Raw genomic sequence first — 21,930 nt, forward strand, 5'->3', positions numbered from 1 at the left:
CTCAACTTTTTTTTTCAAAATTCTCCCTTTTTAAAGATTTATGCTCAAAACAAAGTGTACAACAAATGTTTTGCATTAATTGAAAGGGTTTTTATTGTTGTTATACTTGTTTTCTTGGGGGTTTTGTTATGATTATATAGAAAATTATTTATGGTTGCCATACGTACGGGATTTTAATCAAAACAACAAGCTACAACAACCACAAAAAAAAACTCCAAATTTGGATATCAAAACAAAAAAATCTTACCAAACCAAGAAATCAAAAAGTATGAGAAAAAAAGAGTAAAAAATTAAATTCCCTTAAAAAAATAACAACAACAACAAAAATATACATCATGCGTTAATAATAAGAAAAAAACAACAAAAGTATGATAAAAACAAACCTTAACAGGAAAATTAAAAGAGTTACGAAGAGGGGATTGCATGAAATATCGAATTATTATGCACATGATTTGTTAACATACATACGTTATTAACTTGAGATACGTTAAAAAAAATACGGTACAATTTTGAACTTAAGTATCTGTGCTACGGTACAGTTTTGTTTGTTTATGGCAAAATGTCAACAACTTTTTAAAAGAAAACGTCAGTTTGTCGCTTTGTGTTTAAAATATTTACCCATGCTTCGTTCTTAAATTTCTTCTAAGGTATTGAACTCTTTTATTGTTGTTGTTGTTGTTAGTAGCGTGTTTACGAAAATGGTTTGTTTACCTTTTTTAAATATTAAAAAAATACTCTCTTACTCACGCTTACAAAAACAAACATTTTTAATAGTTGTCACTTGTAAGGGAGTGAAATGGCAACAACAACAAAAGAAATGGAAAAAAGGTAAATATTTAAAACAAAAAGAAAAAGCATCAGGTTTCATTCAAAATCGATCGACACAGATATGTTTTCTATATTTTACCCATATTTACTTTAATGCTAAACATTGGCACTTCTTCTCTTACAGGCAGTCATTTTTTAAGCAAAATTTTACCCGTTGCAGGCTTTTTAGTTACTTTTATCGGCAAAAAAAACCTTTTAATGGCTTTTTATCTTTAATCATAATAAGTCTTTAATTTCCAACACATTGTGGTGGCTGTTCTATTGTTTTCTCAACTCAAGCAATCATCCCATCCATCCATTCATCCATCGACTACTATTTAATCTCTGTTACAGAGACAAGGGGATATTATTGCCTTTTCACACACACACTGTAACAATATACCAGCATTTTTAAGAGGTGCTACTTTAGTCATGCAATTTTGATTGCTGCCACTATAAAAAGAAATCTAAAAAAAATATATCCATTAATGATCAATTATTGTACAATAACAGGGAAGCAATTTTTTAGGAATTGAACAACAAAGAGCTCAAATTGTTAAGAATAAAGAAAATATATAGACGGGTTTGCCTGATATTAGTGGACTTGAGTCAATTATGAGTAAGTCTTAAGATTTACTGAAAAGGGGTTCTGAAACGAATTTTGAAGGAAGTTTAAATATGGAATTGAGGTCCTAAAATGTAACGCTTGTCAAAATTTGGTAGAGTGATTAATGTTGTTATGAGACATCCATATTTTCTAAGATCTTTTATGGGGCTGGAGTCAATTATCTATTGACTACTGTATGAACTGGTCTATGGACTAGTATATTAACTGGTCTGTGGACTAGTCTACTGGCTAGTCTGTGGACTAGTACACTGGCTAGTCTGTGGACTAGTACACTGACTAGTCTATGGACTAGTCTACTGACTAGTATGTGGAATAGTCTACTGGCTAGTCTGTGGACTAGTCTACTGACTAATCTGTGGACTAGTCTATGGAGTAGTCTACTGACTAGTATGTGGACTAGTCTACTGACTAGTATGTGGAGGACTAGTCTACTAACTAGTATATGGAATAGTCTATGGGCAAATCTTTTGACTAGCATATGGACTAGTCAGTAGTAGTATTGAAAATACTATGGACTAGTATATTAACTAGTCTGTAGACTAGTCTGAGGACTAGTCTACTGACTAGTCTGTGGACAAGTCTACTGGCTAGTATGTCTATTCCACTGACTAGTATGTGGACTAGTCTACTGACTAGTCTATGGACAAATCTTTTGACTAGCATAAGGACTAGTCAATTAGTATATTAACTAGTCTATGGGAATATCTTTTGACTAGCATATGGAATAGTCAAAAAACTAGTCAGTAAGTGTATTTAAAATACTATGGACTAGTCAATGAAATAATTCTGTTCTAGTATATGGACTAGTCTACTGACTAGTCAATAGGCTAGCTTATTGAGTGTATGTATAAACTTACTGACCAGTCTATTGACTTATCTATGATATAGTATATGGACTAATATATTGACTAGTATATGAACTAGTCTACTAAATAGTATATTTACTCTTCTATGGATTAAGTTATGAAATAGTATATTGACTAACTTACTGACTGGTCTATTCACTATCCTATAGGACAATCTTTTGACTGATATATGGACTAGTCAGTAAGTGTATTGAATAGTCTATGGGCTAGTCTATTGACCAGTCTATGGTCTAATCTTTTGACTAGTATATGGACTAGTATACTGAGTAATCAATGGACTAGCATATTGAAAAGTCAATTGACTAGTCTATGTACAAACTCATTGTCTTTGTCTATGGACTAGTGCATTGACTTGTATATGACATATTCTATGGTCTAATATATTGACTCGTCTATTGATTAATATTTTGACAAATTTATGTACCACTTTAGTGACAGGTCTATGGACTAGTATTTTATCTATTGACCTGCTTATAAACCATGAAGGGAAATTTAGGAAAAAATAATCCCAATAATTAAGAAAATCCAGTAAAACTATCACTTTTATTATGTATTTAGAGAAAACCAGAAAATTTTCACACATTTGATTCCATTTGACAAGAAAACACAAACCTCCATCATCATCACGATCATTATCTAGTAAAAAAGCAACACCTCTTTAAAACTACCAGCAGATATGGCAAGTAAAAGAAAGACCACAAAACAGCAGCAGCAGCAGTAAGTAAATGCCTCAATACTAGAACCAAAAAAGTGTTGAAAATTCAATTTGTTATTTGCAGCAAAATGTATAGATTGTTTTTAAAACAAAAATCAACCGGCATATATACATGCATCTAGAAAAGAGAGTGTGAATAATGCAACGTGCCTAAAGTACTATACTACAATACGAATTGAATAAAAGAAACAAATACAATTGTAAAACTGTAAATGCATTGAACTGCCGTATACAATTTTGTTTCCTTTAAACCCTGTGAAAAAAAAAACAAATAAAATTTTTGAAAAACCCTGAACTTGAGTTATTGAACACATACAACAAATTGCAACTTTATTCTTAATGCATTCCTGCCACACTATGTAGCATTCAACATCACCATCCTCAAACGGATACAAACAACATCATCGTCATTTGTAAATTTTAAATTACATCAAATTGAACTTCAATCATACGCCAGTCAAGCAGCCCTGGCAGTCAGTCTGCCTGGTAGCCTGGCATGCACGTGGTACGATTAAATACTACAATAAAGAAAAAAAACATAAAAATAAACAAAATAAATGTAATTAAAATTGAGTAGTGTTAAAAGCAACAAAAAAAAAATGTTGTACACATCTTTCTTTCCAATTTATTTTTTGAAGTGAGTTTTAATGAAAATTGATGAAATTAGAATTGAAAAGAGGTTTTTCTTAATTTGAAATATGACATTTTAAATATATTGGCATTTTGATTGAACTATAGTAGTAGCTGTAGTTTAAGTAGGATCAGTGGGAATCAAGAAGAGTTCCAGTATTCGATTATTAATCGGTTTTTCACTAAACACAACATGAAAGTCCATCTGAGATTTTATCTATTGACTACTTACGAATCTACTATAAGTTATTGACAGATACATTGACTGTTCTATTGACTAGTCAATGAAATAGTCTTGCCTATGGACTATTCTTTATTTACTTATCTATGGACTAGTCTAAAGAGTAGTCTTCGGAGTAGTCTGTTGTCTATGTAGTATATGGACTAGTCTAATGAGTAGTCTGCTGTCAAGATTATAGACTAGACTATGGACTAGTCTACTGCCTGGTCTATCGACTTGTCTATTGACTCATATATTGACAGACCTATGGACTATTCTGTTGCATAGTCTATAGATCAATATATTGACTGATCTATGGACAAGTCTACTGACTATGAACTAGTTTATGAACTACTATATTGACTAATTTATTGACTGGTCTATGGACTAGTCTATTGACTATGGACTAGTCTATCTATTGCGAATATATTTACTATAGGCTATTGACAGATACATTGACTGTTCTATTGACTAGTCACTGAACTATACTTGCCTATGGAATATTCTTTATTAACTTATCTATGTACTAGTCTATTGACTAATATATTGACTGGTCTTTGAACTAGTCTGTTGCATAGTCCATAGATCAATATATTGACTGATCTACGGACAAGTGTACTGACTATGAAATAGTTTATGAAATGGTATATTGTTTAATTTATTGACTGGCCTATTGACTATGGACTAGTCTAATGTCTAGACTATGGACACGTCTATCGACTAGTCTATTGACTAAAATATTGACTGGTCTATAGACTAGTCTGTTGCCTAGTCTATGGACTAACGTATTGCCTGAGGACTAGTCTATGGACTCGTCTAGTGACTAGTCTATGGACTAGTTTATGAACTAGTCTACAGCCCAGTCTATGGACTAATTTATTGACTGGTCCATAGACTAGTCTATTGACTAGTCTGTTGCCTAGTCTATAGACTAGTCTAGGGACTAGCCTACTGTCTGGTTTATTGACTAGATTTTGGTCTATTGATTCATATATTGACTGGTTTATGGACTAGTCCATTGTCTAGTCTATGGATCATTATTTGGCCAAGTCTATTAAGCAGCTTATAGACTAATCTATGGACTAGTCTAAGTGCCTAGTCTGGAAACCTAAAAACAAACTCAAGAACTTGTCTTAAATTTAATAAACATTAAACCTCAATCAATCTATTCCAGCCACTAGATAGACAGACATACTTCTCAAATTATTATTTAAAATATTTCACAGTGTATTGCAACGGAAATTCAGATTACTGGCAAAAAAATCTGTTTTCACTTAATTGATTTTATTCGCGTATGTATGTATCTCTATTAATGCAGTTGCTTCAGCTGCTGCTATTATTATTGTTATTTTTTTCACATTTCATTTGATTTAATTTAATAAGATTCACTACAAGTCATTTTCAATTCTACGAATTCACATTGACTAAAAACTGTTTTATTGAAAAAAACAATTTTTTTACTCGTACAGAACTTTCAGTACATGATAAAATGAAGTGATTCATTCATTCATATTTAGCAACTGTTTTTTTTTTTTTATAATATTTTTAAAAATATTTTTTTTCACAGAGCTATATTCTGGAGACGTAGTAAAGGAAGAAGAAAAAATCTCAAATTATAAGCGCCGGTAACTGCATACATGTTTATAGTGATGGAATACATATTCAAGTGCATCGAATTACTATTTTTTTTTTTTTAAATTTCAAAACATTTAGAACAATACATTGTAGTAGTACCGGGGAATGAAATACGATTACAAGTGTCATGATATGATCATGGTGGTGGCGTCAGTATTTTTTTGTTTTTTTGGTTACAAATGACTAATGATAGCGTTTATAAGTATATTAAGTTTGAAAAAGGAATATAAACGCTGGAAAATATACTCTATGCTCTGGAGTAAAAATGCTTAAGTTTTTGAAATTGAACTTTTTGAAATTAATTTAAAATTTAAAAAATCAAAAAGGCCAAGACTTTTGAACAGTTAATGATAGGTAATGGCATTATCTTTTAGAAACTTGTATAAGTTTTAAAAAAGCTTAATATATTACTTTTTAATGCGAAATCAGACTTTTTTCAAAATTGGAAAAAAAAAACAATTTTCTGAAAAATTTTAAAGAAATTAGAAACACTTTGAAAATGTTAATTAATTCAAAATTTCCTAAAAAAAAAATTGAAAATTTCTTTAAAGAAAATATCTCACGAGATTAATCTCATGGGATCTCGAAGAGTTTCTTTAAGGAAATCTCAATCTGAAAACCTAATAGAATCTGATAAATCCTTCTAAGTGTTATAACTAAGAGAATCTATAAAATTTCTTTAAGGAAAATACTGCTGTGCCTAAGTATAACATTATAAAATGAAAATATTTCATAGAATCTCAGAAAATGTCATAGAAAATCTGTATAAACCATTTCTCGATCGAAATTCATCACACCTCTTCAAATCAGTCTGTTTCAAATCGTTCAAATTCCATTACATACCGGATTATCTCGGGGAAAAATATCACATCGAATCTGAGGAAATATCTGAGAGGATTTCAGAAAGCGCCAGAAAGAAACTAATAGATAATGAGCAAATTGTGAAAGCTTTTGTATGAAAAACTCAAAGAAAACTTCGGAGTGATTCTGAAGAGATATCTCAGAGAATTTCAGAACGTGTGAGAAAGGAACTAATTGATAGAATTTGAGAAAATTCGTAAAAATATTTTAATTATTAAAAGAAAATATCACAGGGAACTGAGAAATTGAGAAAGCTTTTGTGTGAAAAACTCGAGCTAAACTTCAGAGTGATTCTGAAGAGATATCTCAGAGAATTTTAGAATGTGTCAGAAAGAAGCTAATAGATAGAATCTGAGAAAATATCGAAGTAGGTTTTATGAAGTGCCAGAAAGAATCTAATAGATAATGAGCAAATTAAGAAAGCTTTTTTAGATTAAAAACTCGAGGAAAACTTCAGAGTGATTCTGAAGAAATATCTTGGAGAATTTCAGAACGTGTGAGAATGAAACTAATGAATAGAATTTGAGAAAATATCGTAAAAATATCTTAATTAGTAAAAGAAAATATCACAGGGAACTGAGAAATTGAGAAAGCTTTTGTATGAAAAACTCGAGCAAAACTTCAGAGTGATTCTGAAGAAATGTCTCAGAGACTTTGAGAACGTGTCAGGAAGAAACTAATAGATACGATATGAGAAAATATCATAAAAATATTTGAATTAGAAAAAGAAAATATCTCAGGGAACTGAGAAATTGAGAATGCTTTTGTAAGAAAAACTCGAGGAAAACTTCAGAGTGATTTTGATGAAATATATCTTAGAGAATTTCAGAAAGTGTCAGAAAGAAACTAATAGATAAAATCTGAGAAAATATCACAGGCAACTGAGTCAATCTAAAGAAAATATTTCAGTGAATAATAGATTATAAGAAAATTTCTTAGAGAATCAAACAAAAGTTTTTATAAAGAAAATATCACAGCAAATCTGGGAAAATATCTCAGACATTTGGAAAAAAATTTTTGTTCGAGTATCTATGAACGTTCCTATAATAGTCATTTAATAATTTAAGAAAATCCCCCAAAAAAATCTCTATATTTTTCAAAAATTTTCTTTAAAATTCTTTAGAATTTCTTTCTTAATTTTTTTAATTTACTTCAAACTGTATGAAATTATTATTAATGAATAAATTATTATTTCAGGCTCGAGTTCAAATCCTAACTAGAGCAGAAAAATTGCTCAAATTGTAAATTTTTCGAATAATTCTTTAGAATTGAGAAAAATATAGATATTTTAAAAATTAGCTTTGAGAATTGAATCAACAACTGTTGATTTCTTAAAGTAAAAAATTTTATTAAAAATTATGTCAAATTCTATCTGTCAAGTTTAACAAAAATGTCAAAACAATTTGAAATTAAATTGTTTTTTTTTAAGTAGATTTTGTTATAAATTAATTGCTTTTACCTTTTTCTATTATAATTTTAATAATTTTTTTTTATTAAAATTGTAAATTAAATTTTTTTTATTTAATTATTCCATTAAGTTTTGCTTTTTAGGTTGAAAATTTTTTTGTTATTTGTTGACTTTTCAATACTTTTTTTGAAAAAAATTATGCCGACTAAACAATTTATTTATTTAATTTATTATTATTTTGTTAAACAATAAATAATTTCACTCAATTTTGTTTTGTTGTTATTAATTTAATTTTAATTTAAAATTTTCATTAGTTTAAAGCGTTTTTTTGTTTAATCTTTTAACAATTTTTGTAAATTTTTTTAATAAAGTATTTTTTTCAAGATTTGTTGCTGTTGCAAATTTCTTTCGTTTTTTTATTATTTATTTATTAATAATTTTTTTTTGCTTGTGATAAAATTTTTGTTGGTTTTTCTTTACACTTTTTGTTAGTTATTTATACTTTTTGGTTTTTGGAAATTTTTGTGTGAATTATTGGCAGCGAAAAACAAATATAATGAAACAAACTTATATAAAAATTTTTAATTAATTTCTTTTTTAATAATTTTTTTATATCAAGCTTTTTTTGTTTAGCTTTAGCTCTTTTTTTTTGGTGGATTAAAGAATATTTTCTTTGAAATTTAATTAAATGGAGAAAACGCAAATACACTTGCCGAGCAAAATGAAATTAAATAGAACACACAATAAACAGATGGATGGTTGGTTGGTTGGTTGCTTAGTTGTTTGATTTGCTGGGATTGATTTGTTTTAATTTTTTTTTTTTTTAATTTAATATCTTATGATATTTTTCCTTTCTTTTTATAGGAGAGTAATTTTACTACTTATACAGGCTTGTTAGCTGGTTTTAAATAGTATTAGTTAAAATTTGTTTGATTTTGTGGCATAAGAAAAAACATATTCTCTGGATACACATGCTTCCACAATTGTATCTGTAGCTATAGTTTAATGTTTTCTATAGAATTTAAATGGTATTTTTAAAAATTTGCTCTCTTTTAGCGTGTTTTTTAATTATTTTTCTTTCTTTTTATTTAGATTATTTCACTGTTAAATTTAGCCGTAATAAAGCGTTCACACTCACAAAAAAAATATTAACGCACAAGAATTTCACTTTATAATATCAAGTCCATGATAAATCTTATAGATGACATAAATGACGAAGTTGTCAAACAATAACAACAACAACAATTACAATTAAAAAAGAAAAATATTTATACGATGTTATTCACTACGACGACGTTAACGTTGACGACTTTTACTCACACTCACAGAACAATGACGGCGACGACGACAACGACTACGACAACAAATGCTGTGGCTGGTTTTTTTACTACGTAATAATTTGTAGCACCTTTAAATTATGTTTATAGGGAACAGATCCCGTTGACTACTTTATGACGTTTATTATTATTTATTTAAACAAGTCGTAGATTCCTCAAAAAAAAAACAAAAATCACTAAACTAAAAACCGCTTAAATTCTTAAACAAAAACACACACACACGTTTTGTTTTAATTTTGTGTAACTGACTCTCTCTCTTAACTAGATTTAATAACTGGTTTAGTGTTTCTTATATGAAAATCTATATCCGAAACAAATTTTTCTTCTTTTTTTTGATATTTGAAATGTTTGTTGGTTGTTGGAGTAACAAAATGTACAAATAAAAAAACGCTTTAAAAACGACGTTGAAATAACGTTACACGTTTGCGAGTATGTTGCATGTTAGCCGGCATAAACAAGACTAAATGCGGTAAATGCGCTACGAGTACGAGATGGTTATAAAACGCCGTTTAACTAGAAAATCTCATAGATTGTTTCATTGCCTTTACATTCCGCTCACTTACGCACACACTCACTCAATCACTCGCTCACCCCATATACACAGGCTCGCACTACCAACACACTTAATAGCTACTACGTAAAGTTCGAAAATATCTTTTAAATGAAAATAAATTAATTCCAGTTGAATACAAATAAACATTTTTTCAGTTCTTCAATTCTCATTTTTATGGCCATTTTTCGTTTATTTTTCATTTAATTACTCACACTCTCACGCTCTCTCTCTGCAGCATTGAAAAAAATATTCCATTTTGTTTCTTTTGTGGAGAAAAATTAAATGTTTTGTTTATTTTTCGTTCGTTTTTTTTCGTCTTTGTCGTTAGTTCTCTTTAGAAAACAAAATCCACTATGAAGTGAAGGAGAATGAGTGAAATAATGTAAATAATACAAGTGTATGGAAAAATAGTGATAATGTTGACAATTGCTGATTTTCGAAAAGCTCTAAAGTTGGGAGAAAGAGACCCGTTATTCGTGAAAAAGCTCAAAACCTTTGAACCAACGATGGCAACCGTTTCCGAACGCTGAAAATATAGCGGTATACTATTGGTAATGACGTTTTAGCGGTAACGTTATTTTGATACATATATATGAGAGGTGATGTATTTTATCGGTTCCGATAGCTATGCGGTACCCAGCAATGCATGCGCAAAAGACAGTAATTTTCACTAACGTCTAACAAACTAGTTGGCTCTAATTAGTATCTCGTCACGAATGTACATTTTTCAAATGAGTCTGAAGAAAGTTGACACGTTAGTATCCCTTTTGTAGGCGAGAGCCATCACTTAACTGACGCCAAGTAATCTAGAGAGTAAACAATTAAGCGAAAAAGTTCCAATGTCATGTATTGAAATGTTTACTGTGTTTTTGTTATCTATGAATTGAAGATTGACTTCCTCCTAGGTGGGTAGAGGTAACCCTAAGTACTGCATTAAATAGCTAGTTCGGGACTGTCTCCTCGAACTGCTGAGTAACGTTGTTGTTGTAACAGATCAAACTAGATAATAATCTGATCAAATGTACTACTTCAATGAAATGCATACATAAGTCTATTGGACAAAGAGAAGTAGAGTTGACTGAGCAATTGAGTAATATTTGCTGGGTATCATGAGGACCCTGACCAAAAGTTGGGTATTCGTTGAGGACAAACAATATATGCCAGTAGAGTTAGAAGCCTGTTGCTCCATCCCGATATCTCTTGTACCAAATATACACCGGTTTTCCGCGTTACGTTCTCTTCAATATCTGCTTTGGGCGATCTTCAACTACGATCTTCATGTGGCATCCTAAGACTGGGGTATTGATGGCGTCTTAATGAATGTTGTTCAAAGCTGATGTACATATGGATTGATTCCTTGTATACAACTTCGCAACTAGCGGTGACGTTAAATAAGCTTATTAATAGAAATGTTGGAAAACTACAGAAATTATAGCTATACCCTAATGTAATTCTGAATACTGACCGATGGATATATATAAATATGTCATTTCATTGGTTGACTGGTTAATGTTGTAGTTCACTGCATGTAAACGCTCAAGGAACTCGAATTAGTATAAACACACCACTCGTCCCACATATCTTTGTATATACTAATGTCATAATAGATCCAGCCTGTAGCAGTCAAATATCTCATTTAGTCTGGATCCGGATAATTTACCAAGGTTGGATATGATATATTTGCCAAGGAATCGTTTTCTTTTGACAGCTTGTGGAAGTCGCATAGACAGTCGAAAAGGGTTTTCCAGTTTTCTCTGTTATTGAAACTGCGATCCTTCCATTTCTCTCAAAAGTTTTTTTACTCACTTTACTCATTTTTATCGACAACCATAATTTACCAGATCATCAGTCTGGTTTTCAATGTGTTGAAGCATTAAACAGTGACATTGATCTGTGGGCAATGTCAAAAATCAAAATTTAGCATCTCACAATAAAAGTGCCGATAAAAGAGAACCACCACATACTATGTTTTCTGAAAAACAGGCAAGATTTCCTGATGAGCTGCCTGGTCATCCCATTATCTAAATTTTGACAAATTTATCTAATGTAGTTTTGTCGATACTGGAAGTAATGGTTCTTTCTGTGCTTTACTATGTAAAAATTCGTAGTCGAACTACAATACTTCCCGTTACTATTCGCGATGATACAGAATTTCCAATCTTAACTTGCCTAAGGGAACATAAAAGGGTCTGGTTTTGACAAAGGAATATTCGGTTAACAGTTGCTGAACAATAAGGCTATTTGCTCCTCTTAAATCAATGGTTTGTTTCTAATGCATTTATAGCAAAATTTTAAGACTGAGATAGATTTATTATATGTAGTTTTGATTGCGCTGATACTTCTCACGAAATGCGCCATTCTACAGACATCAAAGACTATCCAAGTTTACATTTACATATAAAAAGGTGGTAATCATGGCGTATGGCGTCGAGGACAATTAGAGTTCTCCAAACAATACAAAGAAGTTAGATCTATATGAAACCTTTAACAGAATCTCCTCAACCTCCGAACTGATATACTAGAACTCAACCAAGTAACCTACCGGAGGCACCCAACCACTAACATTTTGTTGGTGGCCTATAAAAAATCACTAAAATGTGATAATAAAAATTTACAGTTGGCATTACTAACAGTGATGCAAAGCAAATAAAAAAAGACTATGTACCAGTCACCAGAGTGTTTCAATTCACCGGCAAACAAACAAAACAATACACACACAAACATCACCATTCACTTGCTCAGTACTTTATCATACATATAGAAACCAATAATTCTCTGACTGTTCAAAAGCAGAAGATTTTTTCAATTGTTGTAGCTATTATGGTTGTCGTTTCAGTTCCACAACAAAACGAACGAATAACAAACTAAAAAGAAAATAGCTAAAAAATAAATAATAATGGCTGGCTGACTGACTCACTAACTGACTGTCTAAGTGTCTATATGAATGTATGTTTGTATATTTGTAACTTATATAGTGTTTCTTTTTCATTACGTTTCATGTTTCATATTCCATAGATTGCGTCAGCGCATTAAATCCAAACATGACGTTCTCAAAGATACTCCAAGTATCTGTTATATACAAAAGATTGCTGCCAATGTTATTTGTATTGTATAACTGTTATAAGGTAAAAAAAAACAACTTTTTAAGTAAACAAACTGTTAAGTTATTAACAGAATGTTATTAACAGATCCCCTTAATTAAAAGTGTATAACACATGTGCTGCTTGTTTTTTACATTACGCATACCCTCTTCTAGATTTGTTTTTTTGTAGTCATTTGAAAACAAAAAAAAAACTGTTATAACTGCTTCATTAAAGACATTCCTTAAGTTATTAAATAATTTGTTTTCTTAATTGGCATGATCTCACTTAAATAATATTAATCATCATTTATTAATTAGATCACATGTATGGAAATAATGTACATCATATTTATATAGAAAATGATATATAAAATTAAAAAACTGAAACTAGTAGAAGCTTGAGTGAATTACATATGTATCGTTCTTGAAGGATTTTAGTGTGAAAAAAACCATCAATAATATTTCTCATACAACTTCGATCGGAGTAGAGCAACATGATTAATCCTAATCTCAATGATTACCCAATTTGTGGTTATTGTCTCAATAATACCCCCGATTTTTAACTGATTACGTGTCTAGATTCTGAATAAGTATGCTAGACTATAGACTAGACTTTAGACTAGACAATAGACTAGACTATAGACTAGACTATAGACTAGACTATAGACTTGACTATAGACTAGACTATAGACTAGACTATAGACTAGACTATAGACTAGACTATAGACTTGACTATAGACTAGACTATAGACTAGACTATAGACTAGACTATAGACTAGACTATAGACTAGACTATAGACTAGACTATAGACTAGACTATAGACTAGACTATAGACTAGACTATAGACTAGACTATAGACTAGACTATAGACTAGACTATAGACTTGACTATAGACTAGACTATAGACTAGACTATAGACTAGACTATAGACTAGACTATAGACTAGACTATAGACTAGACTATAGACTAGACTATAGACTAGACTATAGACTAGACTATAGACTAGACTATAGACTAGACTATAGACTAGACTATAGACTAGACTATAGACTAGACTATAGACTAGACTATAGACTAGACTATAGACTAGACTATAGACTAGACTATAGACTAGACTATAGACTAGACTATAGACTAGACTATAGACTAGACGATAGACTAGACTATAGACTAGACCTAATAGACTAGACTATAGACTAGACTATAGACTAGACATAGATACTAGACTATAGACCTAGACTCATAGACTAGACTATAGACTAGACTATTAGACTAGACTATAGACTAGACTATAGACAGACTATAGACTAGACTATAGACTAGCACTATAGACTAGAACTATAGACTAGACTATAGACTAGACTATAAGACTAGACTATAGACTAGACTATAGACTAGACTATAGACTAACTAGACATAGACTATGCAGACTAAGACAGACTTGACTAGATCTATAGACTAGACTATAGACTAGACTATAGACGTAGACTATAGACTAAGACTAATAGACTAGAACTATAGACCTAGACATAGACTAGACCTAGACTAGACTATAGACTAGACTATAGACTAACTATATACTAGACGATAGACTAACTATAGACTAACTATAGACTAGACCTATGACTAGACTATAAAGACTAGACGATAGACTAGACTTATAGACTAGACTATGACTAGACTATAGACTAGACTATAGACTAGACTATAGACTAGACTACTAGACTATAGACTAGACTATAGACTAGACTATAGACTAGACTATAGACTAGACTATAGACTAGACCATAGACTAGACTATAGACTATACTATAGACTAGACTATAGACTAGACTATAGACTAGACTATAGACTAGACTATAGACTAGACTATAGACTAGACTATAGACTAGACTATAGACTAGACTATAGACTAGACTATAGACTAGACTATAGACTAGACTATAGACTAGACTATAGACTAGACTATAGACTAGACTATAGACTAGACTATAGACTAGACTATAGACTAGACTATAGACTAGACTATAGACTAGACTATAGACTAGACTATAGACTAGACTATAGACTAGACTATAGACTAGACTATAGACTAGACTATAGACTAGACTATAGACTAGACTATAGACTAGACTATAGACTAGACTATAGACTAGACTATAGACTAGACTATAGACTAGACTATAGACTAGACTATAGACTAGACTATAGACTAGACTATAGACTAGACTATAGACTAGACTATAGACTAGACTATAGACTAGACTATAGACTAGACTATAGACTAGACTATAGACTAGACTATAGACTAGACTATAGACTAGACTATAGACTAGACTATAGACTAGACTATAGACTAGACTATAGACTAGACTATAGACTAGACTATAGACTAGACTATAGACTAGACTATAGACTAGACTATAGACTAGACTATAGACTAGACTATAGACTAGACTATAGACTAGACTATAGACTAGACTATAGACTAGACTATAGACTAGACTATAGACTAGACTATAGACTAGACTATAGACTAGACTATAGACTAGACTATAGACTAGACTATAGACTAGACTATAGACTAGACTATAGACTAGACTATACTAGACTATAGACTAGACTATAGACTAGACTATAGACTAGACTATAGACTAGACTATAGACTAGACTATAGACTAGACTATAGACTAGACTATAGACTAGAATAGACTAGACTATAGACTAGACTATAGACTAGACTATAGACTAGACTATAGACTAGACTATAGACTAGACTATAGACTAGACTATAGACTAGACTATAGACTAGACTATAGACTAGACTATAGACTAGACTAGACTATAGACCGTACTAAACGAAACTCATGATGCAGTATTTCGCGGTTCAAAGCAAAACCATAAAAGTTATCTAAATCGAATGCTTACTCATATCGTGTAAAAATAGTCTAAGTTTTAAAACTATAACTTAGATTTAATATATTTCTCTAAAAGTTTAATATAATCTTCAAAAGTTAACCTTCTTCTCCTGCTACCTGCTTGACCTTATAAAACAGCCATGCTCGTCTTTCAATTAGTTTTAAATAACAAACAAAAAAAAAAAAAAGATTTCTCAAATCTCTGCTCATTAAAGATTTTATAAATTAATTCATTATACAGTTTTGTTGGCAAAATAATCTTTTAATCTTTCCAAACAGAATGTTCGCACAAAACCAGCAGTAAAAGTATTAATCTTGGTCATCTTGCAGAGAAGCATGACTTATATTTCAAGGAATCTAAATAAATAATCCTAAAAGTTATGTCATTCATTTTACTCTATACTGCAATTATATAAAAGCGAACATTTTTTATTAATGTAGAAAGCTTCGTTTTTTGTTGTTGTTAAAAAAGGATAAAAATATAAATACATATTTTGTTTTTTGCTAATTTGTCTGTTACATTTTTTTTTAAAGTAATTTGTCATATTTTTTTTATTGTCGTACATATTTTGTGATTTTTTTTTTCTTTCTTTTGTAATTAAAAATTTTAATTTTTTATGAAATCTAATATCAAGGAGTACATTAAAAAAATGAAGCGTTGAAATTCAAGCGTAGAGAAATTGTTTAATGAGCAAAACATACTTCAGAGTTTAGTACCACGACTGCGACGACAATAACACCACCAACAAGAACAACAACAACTGGTGGAACAGTAAGTGCTTACTCCATCGGCACTTCATCAACACCCGACCAAAAACTTCAGCATAGAAATATTCATCACCATAATAGTGATGATGGTGATGATGAGGAAAAATGACGATACTTGTCTGATGGTGATGGCGGCGGCCACCACCATTATCATCATCAGCAGCAACAACAACAACAACAACAACTATAAAATACTAAGCAATAAAATGGAAAACAAATTGTAGGAAAAATAATTATAAAAAATATGAAATATACATAATAATAAAGTAAGCAATCAAACAAATAATAAAATATGAAAATAGTTAAAGAATTTATGTATTTTGGAGTAGGTACTACTAGGGAACAACAAAATATATAGAAATTATAGATGTATATAGTCATTCATTTAGTACTAAATGGAATGTGATGAGTGATTGAGTGAATGAAGGCGACATGTGCGTAAATGTGTATAATTTGGAAAATAAATATATTTTCTTATTGTTAATATTAATCAAGGTAATAATTAATAATCCATAGACAGCATAGTTCGAACAATGCATTTTAAATGGAGTCGCAACTACACTGTTTCCCAGTGTAGGGAGTTAATAGAAAATTAATTGTTCAAATTATCTTAACAAATCTTTTCAGTGAAAATGGATTGTTGATAAAAAAAATAAATTTTTTAATTCAAATTTTATTTAAGTGGAATTTAAAATTGTTTGGTGAAAGATGCAAGTTTTAGTGAAATATAAAATGTTTAGTGATAAAATCAATTTTGAATTAAAAAAAAAAATCAACTTCTAGAGAAAAATTAAATTTATAGTGAAAATTGCAATTTTTTGTGAAAAGTGCAATTATTTGTGAAAAATACTATTTTTAGTGAATAGTGAATTTTTAGTGAAAAATGCAATTTTTGGTAAAAAATTTAATTTTTGATGAAAAGTGTTATTTTTAGTGAAAAGTGTAATTTTTAGTTAAAAATTTAATTTTTATTGAAAAATGCAGTTTTTAGTGAAAAATGCAATTTTTAGTGAAAATATAATTTTTAGTAAAAAAATGCAATTTTTAGTGAAAATTTTAATTTTTTCTGAAAACTGTAATGCAATTTTAGTGAAAAAGTGTAATTTTTAGTGAAAAATGCAATTTTTAGTGAAAAGTGCAATTTTAGTGAAAAATGCAATTTTTAGTAAAAAGTGCAATTTTTAGTGGAAAATGCAATTTTTAGTGATAAATGCAATTTTTAGTGAAAAATGCAATTTTTAGTGAAAAATGCAATTTTTAGTGAAAAATGCAAGTTTTAGTGAAAAATACAATTTTTAGTGAAAAGTGCAATTTTTAGTGAAAAGTGCAATTTTTAGTGAAAAGTGCAATTTTTAATGCAATGTACAATTTGTAGTGAAAATGCAATTTTTAGTGAATAATGCAATTTGTAGTGAATAATGCAATTTTTAGTGAAAAATGCAATTTTTAGTGAAAAATTGCAATTTTTACTGAAAAATTCAACTTTGAGTGAAATGTTACTTTGCAATGCAAAAATTAATAGTTTTTTCTGAAAAATGCAATTTTTAGTGAAAAGGCAATTTTTAGTGAAAAGGCAATTTTTAGGGAAAAATGCAATTTTTAGTAGAAAGGCAAATTTTTGTGAAAAGTGCAAGTTTTAGTGAAAAATGCAATTTTGAGTGAAATGTTACTTTGCAATGCAAAAAAGTGCAATTTTCAGAGAAAAGTGCAAGTTTTGCCTAAATATGCAACTATTGGTGGCAAACATTTTGCAATTTTGTGGTGGAATTTGCAATTTTTTGGTGAAATGCCACCTTTTAATGCAAAAAATAACATTTTCCCTGAAAAAGATGTTTTGGGAGAAAAGCGAATTGTTTTTAAAATTGCAATTTGCGGAAAAAAGTGCAAGTTTTGCCCAAATATGCAAGTATAGGTGAAAAAAAATGTTGTGCAAAAATTATATTCTAAAAAGTATGCAAAATCGAAAATGGCGATTGCGTATCTCGTCCACGCTTTATCTCACTAGGTCCAAGATATTTAAACTTGCGGAACATGTGTATATTGTCCCCGTGACTTGGTAGAACAGTGAGCTTCCCGCACTGTAAAGTTATCGTAATCGCGTTAACAGTGCCTAATGATTCATGGGATCCGTAAGGCGTTTAAAAGTTACCGGCTTGTCTGGAGCAGCATAAAAGTTATTGGCGGAACGCTAGAACATTGCGAATAGACCGTAACACCCATTCAGCGGCTTCTCTGCGGATGGATTTTGATTTTTAGCAAAGTGTTGCATCTGGTAAGAGTAAATGCTCGCGGACAGACACAACTGTTAATCACTAAACTCGTAAGGAAAATTTTAGTGATAAATTAACAATAATTTCAAAATCTGCTCCAATCCTTTAAATCGGTCACTTGTATAATTCCTGTATCGTTTTATGTAAGTATAAGATTCGTTTCGTTGACCTTGAGAAGCCACTAGAAATTCATAAGTATTTAAAGTATTAGCTACTGATTCCCTGGAACCGATCTCCTGACGAAATCTTTACCACTAAGATATTCAAATGGGACTACATTCCCACGACAGAAGGTGCTACGTACCACAATGATCTGAATTATTCGACCGGGAGTTGTTAACTCTAGCAACAACAATACAACAACGAAAATAATGGGACTTTCATTTGGAGAACTTGAGTGAAAAAGATCGACGTTTCTTTAAAGCGATCGGTGCTCTATTACATTCTGACAGCAAAACCCATTAATATGGGTTCATTTAAAGGTATTTCTCTAAACAATATATCAAAAGACTTCGGAAAGAAAAGAACTTACATACTATATCTATGATATTGTAAGCAGAAGTAGTAAATTTGAAAGACCTATCAGCACTACATTTTGAGTGTAGTGCTGATCCGCCAACTAATTAGATCTTGCAGCAGTTTCCTTCTTTCCTGCCCATTTCTGAACTTAATTGATTACATTTAGAATCTAAGATTTCCTAGAAACATTTTATAAAGTTTGAATATCACTTCAACTGTTGTAAAACTATTTGCGGTTCCAACAATAGACTTCATATCAAACTCTTGAAATTCCTTCAATCCACTTATGAAATGGTGTAATTATAATCGTTGTTGTTGTTTTTGTTTTCTATCATGTATTGTGTAACCATTAAGGAAATCATAAAGTATGTTTGGTCATAAGCAAAATTATTATTAAGCATATTAACTTCAGCCATAAACGGCTAGAAATCTACTTGAGCGCACAAACAATAAAACTATAATACTCATACCGTAACGTGTCATGTGTATGTGAGAGGAGGACCAAAACATTTTGATGCATTTACCTCAATACATTTGATGCATGATAAATAGTCAATCAATGCGTACAACAAACAAATATGAAAAAAAAATTAAACAAAAAACGTACGTATGTAAGTACCAGCGGAGTTTAAAAGTAAGTACGTCTGTCTGACGTTGTGTATCTGCATGGCTGTGTGTTAAAATGATGACACAACGGAAACCTCTCAATATTAACTTTTAGCTGACGACGTGTAAGAAAAAGATACAAGTTAGTTCAAGTCAAATTGCTAGTGGTAGTAGTAGTTCACAAAAACCCACACAGTACACACAAGGACAGACACTTTAACTACCATTGTTGGTTGTTGGTAGTTGAAGTTGATTTTCAAAATTGAACCCCCCGAACAACAAACTAACTAAACAGAGACACCAGTTGTATGGGACAGACAGACGACTAACTAACTACTGCCTTTTATTCGATCGATTGGTCGTTCCATTGGCAGTTGGTTGGGTTTTAATGTGCGAACAATTCCTAATGCGTTAAGTCAAGTCATATTATTAATTTACGTGTTAATATAAATATACATACTCATACTTATTTACTATACATATTTATATTTTATATAAAATAAATATTATTATTTTCTTGTTGTTGCTGTTGGACTGTTGCTGGCTGGTAGTGTTTGCATGTTTTATGGTTAAAGCGAGAAGTAGCAACAATATAAAAATAGGCCTAAAAATCGAACTTAACTCTATCCGTAAACAAAGCAACACAAGGCAAAAACAACATATGGATGTGTACAATCAGCACATCACACTTTGTACAATGTAGCAAATACGGGTCGGAAACGTGCATCAACGCCAATAACTAATCAATAAAGGTTAAAATGAATAGTATAAATATGAAATACAAAAATCAAGTACAGTGGTTATATTGGGGTTAAGTTTGAAATACTTTAAATTAAACTTTTTATATGGAAATCTAGAAAAAAACTAGTCGTCTCGGGCTCCCCATTCAACTTTAAATAAATCCACCTTCTCTTTAATTGCCCGGTCCAAGTCGTCAAGAAAAACTAATTCTAAAATATCTAATCGTGGTGAGATATATTGGTATAGATTTAATAAGCTACTGAGATATCTCACGGCTGCAGGCTGGAAATTATACTCTTAATAAAGCACATTACCTATCAAAACGGAGACCTTTGTACCATTAACCTGCCAAACAGTCAAAGTTCGACTCTACTTATCGCCTCCCCCGGGGCATGTTTCCTTGATGAAAGACCCTCATCTTGGTGTATTGTAATCCCGGGGTAAAGAGGTGCTACCACTACCTCTAGTCCGTCGGGACTATAAACTGGTGATGTCACTTCACTCCTCGGCTAGTTATTGGTATGATTTAACATGTGGTCTAACCAGAGAACCATATAATCCGGTACTACGGGTGGCCAGTTACCCGCAGGACTTGTCCTGGCTGGTCAGTTGGTTGAGGTTCCTTCGGGATCCACGGCTGTGGTTTAAACCCAAATTCACCGGAAGAGAATTTTGGTATAAGGACTGATATATCGTACACCTAATGGGTTGGATAATTCTCTCTTCAAGTGCTATGCTATGCTATGATTGCCTGTCACTCCGAAGCAAGATCTTTATGATCATGAGAATGGAACTGATGCGAAAATTGGTAAAAGATCGGGAAAGTCTCCATATATTGGATATTAGTACTAATTTAGTATGTCTTCTTACGCTTCGGGGAAGTAAATGGAGATATATGGTTATAGATATTCATAATCCTTTGTGATGTCTAAACTCCCCAAATCCTTAAATAGGAAAGCTTTGGCAGAAGCAAAATGTAAATTCAGGATCACGGGTCTATCTGGGTAAATAATAGTTATTTCAAATCATTTGATGAGACTAACGTAATATGGTTTACATTATTAACTTCGGGGCAGGAAGAGAGGAAAGTTTCAGAACTCCACAATGATCTTTGTGAACTTTTCATTCGATCTCCCTTTTATATCAGATTAGGAATACTAAACAGAAATATCAGATTTGAAAATCCAGATATATCTCCGGATTCCAAAATATCCTAGATAGCTGTATGAAAATCTGAAATGCTGGGATTTGCAATAAATTGAAACGGTCAAAGTTGTTTCTGCCAAACTGTAAAAAGATCTGAAACCAATCACAATCAAATTTCTGCTGTTATTCTTTTAAACAATTATACCCACTGTACCCCTG

The sequence above is a fragment of the Lucilia sericata genome, unplaced genomic scaffold (genome assembly GCF_015586225.1).
Source record: "Lucilia sericata isolate MDLA Ls3-8-SP2 unplaced genomic scaffold, ASM1558622v1 Contig000783F_arrow, whole genome shotgun sequence".
NCBI classification, from domain to species: Eukaryota; Metazoa; Arthropoda; class Insecta; order Diptera; family Calliphoridae; genus Lucilia; species Lucilia sericata.